The sequence below is a fragment of the Sinocyclocheilus rhinocerous genome, unplaced genomic scaffold (genome assembly GCF_001515625.1).
Source record: "Sinocyclocheilus rhinocerous isolate Xijiao unplaced genomic scaffold, SAMN03320098_v1.1 scaffold955, whole genome shotgun sequence".
NCBI lineage: Eukaryota > Metazoa > Chordata > Actinopteri > Cypriniformes > Cyprinidae > Sinocyclocheilus > Sinocyclocheilus rhinocerous.
Window position 1 is genome coordinate 342,759 of NW_015646369.1, and position 9,310 is coordinate 352,068.

A 9,310-nucleotide genomic window follows, 5' to 3' on the forward strand; every position below is an offset into this window, starting at 1 on the left:
CTTCTCTGAGCAAGCAATGGAGAGACAGAGACAGGGAGAGATAGAGAGAGGGGAAGAAAGGGAAGGGAGGAGAGGAGAGGGAGAGGGAGGGAAAGTGAGAATGCTAGAAAGAACGAGAGTTTGGTGAGAGGTAAAGAAGCAGAGCAAGAGAGCAGGAAGAGGATTTTCTAGTGGATGAAATCAGTCACGGCAAAAGAGAGCGCGACTAAGAGGAAATTGGAGTTGGGAATTTTCACCTAACTAATGTTTTCTGCAGAAATCAGTTTGTTACATGATGTTTTTTCTTCATTTTTCCATTTGTGACCCTGGACCACAAAACCAGTCATAAAGGTCAATTTTGTGAAATTGAGATTTATACATCATCTGAAAGATGAATAAATAAGCTTTCCATTGATGTATTGATGTATGTAGGACAATATTTGGCCGAGATACAACTATTTGAAAATCTGGAATCTGAGGGTACAAAAAAAAAATCTAAATATTGAGAGTGTATTTTGGAGCTATTTGGAAGTGTTGCCATATCTCCATTGGGAATATAGTTAATGCAATTCCCGGTGGTGTCAAAAAGGAACCTAATTCTGTGTGTTTAGCACTGGGGCACGTCACACAAACCCAAACACACACAAACTCGCATGCAGACAGCAATGCAAACACGGATTACTGTGATGTCTTAATCACGGTGTGGCAGGCAGGCAGACAGACAGGTTGCGTCGTCTTTGCTGAGTTCCTAGAAAAGCATTTCAAGTACAGGATACACTGATGACACGTTTGAAGGGGTGAGATAAAGATAGCAAACTGATGGCAACTGCTTGAATCATTTTGTAATTAAAGACAACACTATTACCCTTATTGCATTTTATAGTCACAATAGTAACCAAACAAAAAACAAACTTTGATTGTTGATTAAGGTATTGCTGTGGAATAAATTGCAAAGTTATTAGAATGTACAGAATTAAGCAGATCCTGAATGGCTGGACTATAAACGGCTTTGAACTGGGCTAATCATGATCTCTATTAGAGAAGCTTTTAATCAGCCACCTGCCTAATTGCATAATCAAATCAGCAACCTCTCTAAAAGAAGGTGATGCATGGATAGCAGTCTGGTGCTCTTTTTAAATCTTCGCTTTCCGAAGGTGAATGTAAACCAAAAATGCATCATCTGAGACCTGTCAAGTAAGCCACATGCTGGTCTGCAAATCACAACACTTACACATGCATTCATCCATACATGTGTTTACATCAGCAACTGTATCTTTAGGGCAAAGTGGTAATGGCATGTTGTTAATATGATTTATTTGTCTCTGTCTTCTGTTAGGCTAATAATATCTGATATTAAAATACACCCTTTTTTATTCTCAAATAAATAAATTCTGGTTAAACCTAAATATTTAATAAGTGTTTCTGTTTTTCTGCTTTATTTTTAATGTACGAGCAGGTACAACTGCACTGGTTTGTAGTGCAAATAGTTTTACTATTTACTGCGCTTACTGTTACTGTTATACTTCGTGTTATTTTCCTGTAGCAGCTAATACATCGCAAGTTGCACATTGTCTTGCTTCCGTGTTGCATAATTAATTTATGTAATTATTGCTAAAGCAATGCAGAATAAGGCCACATTTATTGTGCAATATATACAGTATAACCATAGTAGTACGGTCCACCACTACAGTGAAATATTTCAAGTGTATATAAAATATGCATACATTATATAGTACATATAAACATGGAGAAAAAAACGTTTGGGTAGTCAGTGTTGTGGGATAAAAATGACTTAAAAATGACTAGAAGAAAGATTTTAGGACTAGGAATGCACTTGATTATGCTGTATACTGATGACTGTATTGTGCGTCCAATACGATATTCAGGATTTGTCTCTCAGTGAACACAGTGCGGCATCAAGCTGCAATCAGCCCTCTTCAGCTGAGTCTGATTGTGGTCAGCTGCCATGAGTAGGCCTTAAACAAACACCTTGTGTGCTGTCATTGTTGGCCTGTGCGTTTCAGCACGAGGCTGGGCCACCACAGCCAAGTGTTTCAATTCCTGAAGAGCTTCCAGAAGAAATTAGTATGTAATGACCGCACTCTGCAAGAAGAAAGGCCCATTATGGCTCTCGCTGACTGTACTTGGCTTTCATTTGCAAGCTAAATGGATGCGTGCGAAGGTGAGAGTTCACTAGCCATTCAAGTATTTGGCTTTAACAGGCTCCAGCACTCTTGCTTTAATTCAAGCAGAAGGACAAGTATGAATAATCGCTCTAGATAAGACTCATCAAAACAGCGCCTGCCTGCCTTTTTTTAAAACCCCCTAGCCTCTTTCTCGTCTCCCTCCTCCGCCACGTCCAAATGGACAGCGAAGCCCGGTGACAAAATGCACTTCACGTTGTGTCTTTTAATTTGTTAGCTGTTTGCTGTTGTTAACAGAACCCAGTATGATTTTGATGGACTTTTCTGAATATTGAGAAAACGCAATAGCCCCTATAAATGTAATGCGATCGTCACCTGATGCTAATACATGAGTGGCGCTCTTGCTTTAATTCAAGCAGAAGGACAAGTATGAATAATCGCTCTAGATAAGACTCATCAAAACAGCGCCTGCTGGCCTTTTTTTAAAACCCCCAAGCCTCTTTCTCGTCTCCCTCCTCCGCCGCGTCCAAATGGACAGCGAAGCCCGGTGACAAAATGCACTTCACGTTGTGTCTTTTAATTTGTTAGCTGTTTGCTGTTGTTAACAGAACCCAGTATGATTTTGATGGACTTTTCTGAATATTGAGAAAACGCAATAGCCCCTATAAATGTAATGCGATCGTCACCTGATGCTAATACATGAGTGGCGTTCCCCCCTCCTCCATCAGACAGCCCACACTCCCTGTAGCATATATAGCCCTCCTAAATGATGTGTGTGTGGCCAATTTGTAGAGAATGACTGTGTAAGAAATGTCTCTTTGTTAGCCCATAATAACCAAGGACGGAATGTTTTATTTAGATACATGAGGGTGCACAGCCAAAAGCGCTAATTCGTGGCCCCGAGGGTGTTCATTTCACGTAATGTATGCACAGGCTAATTTATAACACTGTGACTAATTTCCATTTCTTGTGCTTGGAGTTGCCTTGCTAATTACGGGATTTTTTTTCTTTGGTCATTTTTTCTCGACTCTTCTTTCATAATTACAGCTCAGCATTCAGGGAAGGAACTGTTGCAAATGAGATGGGCCTTGCCGTGTTGGGTGACTGATGCACTCCTACGTCCAGGTGAGCCCAAATCCCTGAAAAGAGCCGCCGTTTCACCCCCATCTGCTCCAGTCGCCGCTCTTGCCGCACATCTTTGATGTGAGCCGTCCTCGCCTGTGCGACTATACCTTATCCTGTTTCCCAATGATCAGATAGAACCGCCTGTAATTAGCTGGGCGACTTTAATTAGGAAAAAGTTAACTGTTACATGAAAGCTGCCACATCTGTGATCCTACTGCTGCCTTGGCGTCAGGCTCCCAGGGGGTCCCCATCAAAGGGCTCCCTCCCGCTGCGCAGCCCCACTCTAGCATGCTCTTCTCTGCCAAATCAGGCCTGCCGATGCCAAGTGACAGAGCCGAGCGAAGATGCAGACATGAGTTAACTGTGCAAAACAAAAACAGAAAAAAAAGAGGAGGACCAAACGCATCACTTCGGTCTTCCTTGTCTCTCGTTAGGCGAGGAACACGAGGCCGACACAAAAGGATCTGAGGCCAAACAATGTCACTTAACAAGACATCACTGGCTCATCATTAGCAATTTGCCAGGGCATAATTTGTTCCTCCCCTCACATAATAGGTATCTTGGGGTGTTGTGAATGGCCTTCTGCTTGTTTCGCTGTTTATTTTTCTTGGCCCGAGTCTCAGAAGCAAACTTGCCATCTATAGCGATGAGCAGGACGGTGCTGTTGTGATTTCGTTTCACAGTTCCAGTAAGACCTCCTTTAATTAACTCCCAGGCTCATCCTCTTTCATTTAGGTATCTATTTATCTGTTTTACTTGAGACAACAAGCGACCGTCAGGCACGTCACTTGAAAGCGCGGAATGCTCGTCGAAGGAAGATTAAAAGCACCGAAAACTTAGGGATGTCTGCTGTTATGATTTCAGACGTGGACGGCATTTTTGTTTTTGAAACCTATTACCCCTTGGGAGGAATTACAGAGGTTGCGAGATGCTGCATGCCCTTTTTCTTTTGCTTTCCACGCCTGCTTCGTTCTCTCTGCCCTCGTCTCCCTGTCTCCCAGCCATTTTCAAGAACAGCTGCATTCTGCTATAGTCGTGTTAAATATGCTTAAATGGCTTGACGTGTATCACTGCCATTAATCAGAAAGCGAAAGGCTTTTAATTTCATTGTGCTTGCATCCTGTTTTCCACACAGATGGTACAGACAGGGCTCTAGAAACCAGCTCGCGCTCTGTCTGCCTGTCCCATCGCTTCCTATTCTGTGGGCCTTTTGTCATCAGCAGACATTGAGCTGCCATTTATATTCAACGGACACATGCACTGAGGAAAAAGCCATGCCAGCTCATAACAACAATAACATGATGCGAAGACACAAATACATCACATGTCTTGACAAGTGCGCTTCAGATGTCAATCACTCTGAGAGGAGCTCAGGGCTTTACTCCTTACTTGCCATTAGCAGCGCTTAGCATGCTAATTACGCCTTGCGTACAATCTAAGATGCCACCCCATGTATTTTTGTTTTCAGCGGGGAATGTTTAAGCCTTCGGTTTTTGCCGTCCAAGGCCACAAAAATCCAAAAGTTGTCTTCAGAAATGCAACTGTAGTGGTACTACATTATATCAGCAATCCAGTCAATTTCAGACCAATTGAAATTTCCTACCCGTCTACCTCTCATCCGAACTCAAACCTGCATTAATTTGTCAAGCTTAACAATGGTAGCATAAATTGCTAAGTCCTTCATTGTTGAGTGTGTTAAATGTACAGACATGCACCGTGTAGCACTGACATAGCGCCTCTCCGCTGGCACAATGAACGAGGAGATTGTGAAATCGATTTCCACATTGTATTTCACACCCTTTCATCAGGCATGGTTCCGCTGCCTGGAAAGCTCACAATTTCAAAAGCACTTAACATACTCTAGCCCTTTGTTCAAGCGGCACACTACTTCTGTTGAGACAGCAGTGCGAATAAAACCAAATATCAGCGTGGCTGTGACTTGAACTGAAGAACAACCAAATTAGTCCTAGTTAATGTATCTTCATTACTGTTTTCCTTCACCGGCATCAAAATAATCTGACGCGCTAATGATTGCGTGGCATTAAAGCGACAGCTTCTTCTGTCACTTTGACTGTGAGATGCAAAAGCAGATTATTACAGAGATTTCTTACATTCCCTGCTGTGAACACCAGAATGACACTTAAAATATAATGATGTTTATTACCACGCTCATTAGCACGGCTGTGTCTCTTCCGCAGAAATAATACTCCTCTTCCTGGGAGCCAAACAGATTTTAAATTGCAGCAGAAGAGAAGCAGGCAGTTATTTCGAGAAAAAAATATTGAACACAGAGAACGGGCTGTCTGTTTGGTCCTGATTAGAATGCATACTTTAGGAAATGCCACGTACAGTTAGAGAGGAGAATGCTGCGTTTCAGTTTTCACATTGTGGTAAGTGTGAATGTATCATCCTCATGTTTCCATTTTCAATACAGCTTTAAATGTTACTGACACCTTTAAAACAATGGCGTTCGCTTATTTTTATGTCAAGGTGAGACTGCAGAAACAGGACAGGAAGACATTCTATTACAACTGCACCTCTACTTAAATAAGGAGCAGAAATTGTTACCATGGCTCATCAGTATAAGCAGTGACAGGACAGAAAGTGCATAATAATGATAATAATAAGTTTTAATTTAATACTGAATGCAACGCACTTTTGTCTTATTATAAGAAACTAAAACAATGCTTGTAATAGTCCCTGCATGACCTGGAAACATTCCTGAGAGAACAAACTCATTTTGTTCTTTCAAATTTTCTAAACTGAACCGAAACTGAATTTGTATAAGGGGCCAGTGTTAAAGTGTTGACAGTGATTAATAGCAGAGGAGACATTGCTGTAGTACTGTTTGTGCAAAAACAATACCGTTAAGTTAATCTCTTTCAACAAGTGTTACAACCATCTTTTAAAAAAAGGAAAAAAAAGAAAAAAAGGTTACAGGGAAATTTGTGGTAGAAATCTACTTCCCTTCAAAGTACATGGTCAACAACAGTTATTTGCTGCACTTTGTGGCAGGGTGTACAGTAGACATATGGCAGTACCTAAATGATTCTTTGTCGACACAGACATAAGAAAGTACTGATTGTGCTGTCAGTGTTAATCTGACAGCAGAGGGAAGCAGTCATTTATCTAATGACAGTTTTCCGTGTGAATGATCAATGCCTAATGAAGAGAGGGGAAATGATGGCACTGCAAAGTACTGCTCCTTTATCAGAAACAAAAACCTTTTTCAGTGGGACTTGTTCTTGCTTTGTCCATAATACTGTCAAGAATTAAAGAATAAACAATAGCTTTTGTCATGCCATACCTCTATAGTCACATTGTAGTCCATTTAATACTGCGTGATAGGGACCGTTTTTCTAATGGTTAAAAGTAATGGATTGGTTAAACTGAGGACATTTGTCATGTTTCAAATTGGTCCTCTTTGTTTCAGTTTCAGACACTTAGAGGTGTCATTCACACGGTGCATTGGAGTTCATCCTTTTTCCCCATCTCTCTTTTAATCGTTAATCTGTGCAAAATGACAGAAGACATTTTTAAACAGCTTAAATTGTTAAAGAGGCACAGAACATTAAGTGGTTCAGATACAGCTGTTAATAGAGAGCCGGGCAGTGAATAGACAGGCACCTCTTTCAGCACTCTCCAGAACATTTAGTTTAACTCTCAATGTACTTCTGCGTGTGTCTCTGAGGTCAATTTATCTCTGCTCAGCTCTCTTGATGGGACTGAATAATACAGGAGAGAGAGGGCACTGGCACATACCTGGAGTGACCTCTGTTTGCTTCATATCTCCAAGTGCTGGAACTAGTTCTTTTCTTAAGATTGGGCATAATGGAAGAATTTGTCGTGGTTTTGTTGCTGTTGGGCTGCAGCTGATGTCACTGTAAATTGGATGTGCTCATAAATAGATTGGTACAAAGGGAGCATTTGAAGACTGGTGACCATGCAAGGTCTGACTGAGGTGCCTCCTACACAAGCGCATATAGATTTGCTCTACCTGACTGCTGCAATTCACCTATTAGTGAGCAGGCTTTTCAGTGCTTTAGACTGACTGAATGTATTGTATTGTAACAGTATTGTTACAATAAGTATATGTACTGGACATTAGATCAGTAACGTTACACAGAATACAGATTTGATTTATCAATGCCACTGCAGCATTCTAAAGCTGAAAAATGTACTGGCATGTGGTGAAAACCATGTCATCATCAAAAACTGTTATCGTGATTTTATAGAGATCAGCGAAAATAATCGCTGGCTGTATCTAAATGCTTGCATTTCACAGTCGATCGTAGTGATGAAAACTTGTCTACCTCAATCCGATCTTTTGAAATCATGAATAGAGAATCAAATTGAAATAGGACTCATATCAGAATCTGTCTTAACTAAGTCTAGGGATTCATGCATTTTGACAGGGCATTTCAATTGCACTGTCTGAAAGAGATGTTGAAGGACAAAAAAAAGACAGGAAACTTTGACAAATATCATTCTTAACATCCAAATGGCCTCTATTGTCATTACGGACGGTGAGATTAAGTTCACCTCATCAGACATGAGTATGACAGGTGACTCAATAGGTTGATGCCAAACCGCGAGCCGAGGAGATTAGCAGGGCACTGATATCATTATTTGCAGCTATCGGGGATTCAGCAGGGAGGCAATTGTAATTTCTAGGCTTATTAGTTCACACTCTGTGCAGGAGAAAAGCCTGTTGATAAAGCTTGCTGCTGACAGCCCAGCATTTCGCCACCAAGTGCTGTCACCGTGACACTTACCAAATGCCAGCAAGCTAGCAGCCTTGTAATCCTGCCTAATAGAGGTTAAAACAGACCACTGAGAGGTGCTCGTTGATGATCAAAACAAATGGCACTATTTGAATTTGGATCTTGCGAACGGTTCACGGACCAGGGAACAGGTTTGGTTGACGACTTGTGTTACAAACGCACACGAATCCTTCCTGTCGAAAAGCAATTGTCAATCATTAACATTCCATTCACTTGTAAAACATTCATATTAAAGTAGTTGCTCACCCATGTTTACCACACAATTTGTTTCTGTCTTAAACTTGTCGGCTTTGATGAACTCTCTTGCAAAAGCTGCTTCCTATGCTATCCTGTTCTGACATCTGTCTCTCAAACAGTGTCTTGTGCCCACAGTGGCCCTGAGGGGCCTTCTGTCGGTGCGGTTCTAAGCCTAGAGCTCTTTGGCAAGTCTAATTAATATTCCTCGCAGCTTCTTCGTTAAGCTCATTAATGTTTGTGCATGTCCGTTTCTTGCGCGCGATGTAAACAAGCCTGGAAATGAAGGTCCTTTTGGAGAACGCAACAGTCACCACCTCCGTGAAACAACTTCAGAGCGACGAGACTTAGATGAACGATGAGAGAGGAAGAGGCACCTGAATCCTCCGTTGGCCAGATTTGCACATCTAAATGCAGGCATGAATTGAAATGTTGTCCTGGAGGAACGGAGATGTGTGGGACTGTATTTGGCTGCCAGTGCCCCTCATTACTCTTCATTTGTAGATCAAACAACAGCTTAGCGTCTCACCGTCTCTGACAGCTTAATCTGGCTCTATCGGGAGACGAGGAAAAGCGACAATGGTGTTTGCATGTTTTGGAGGCAGTTCTCAATTATTTTTTACATGCGTGTTGTACGATAACCATCACATATCAGGGACATGTGGTTGTCATTTTATTAGTGATGGAAACAATTCCACGACTGAGGGAGGAACAAAAATGACATTCATCGAGATCCCTTGAGAGCTGTGGGTTTGATTTCGTCTTCAGGTACTGACATTTCAGAGTAATATCCTATGCGTCCGGCAAGACGGAAGTGCTCCATACAGCCATAGAGGACCGAATGTGGACACTGTGACAACAGAAGTAATCTCACAGAAATTAGAAATGTCGCCTTTTAAAAGGCCTTTCATATTCCCTCTATTGTGAAGTGTACGGAAGACCCGACTAGCACCCATGAAAGGTTAATTATATTTCACAGCGAAGAAAACCGTCTTAGGGCTTCTTTATTTCCCTCGTACTGGATTTTGCTCTATTTGTTCATTT

General features: G+C 41.6%; 1 long non-coding RNA gene across 2 annotated transcripts; it reads left to right on the plus strand.

The window, feature by feature from the left end:
* The first annotated feature begins 1,999 nt into the window (after window positions 1–1,999).
* On the plus strand, window positions 2,000–4,503 carry LOC107707663 (uncharacterized). 2 transcript variants are annotated; one of them, XR_001636284.1, is made up of 4 exons: window positions 2,000–2,161; window positions 2,983–3,046; window positions 3,171–3,248; window positions 4,384–4,503. It is a non-coding gene; the product is annotated as an uncharacterized LOC107707663 (long non-coding RNA). The 2 variants fall into 2 exon arrangements; XR_001636283.1 differs by lacking the exon at window positions 2,983–3,046.
* The last annotated feature ends 4,807 nt before the right edge of the window (window positions 4,504–9,310 follow it).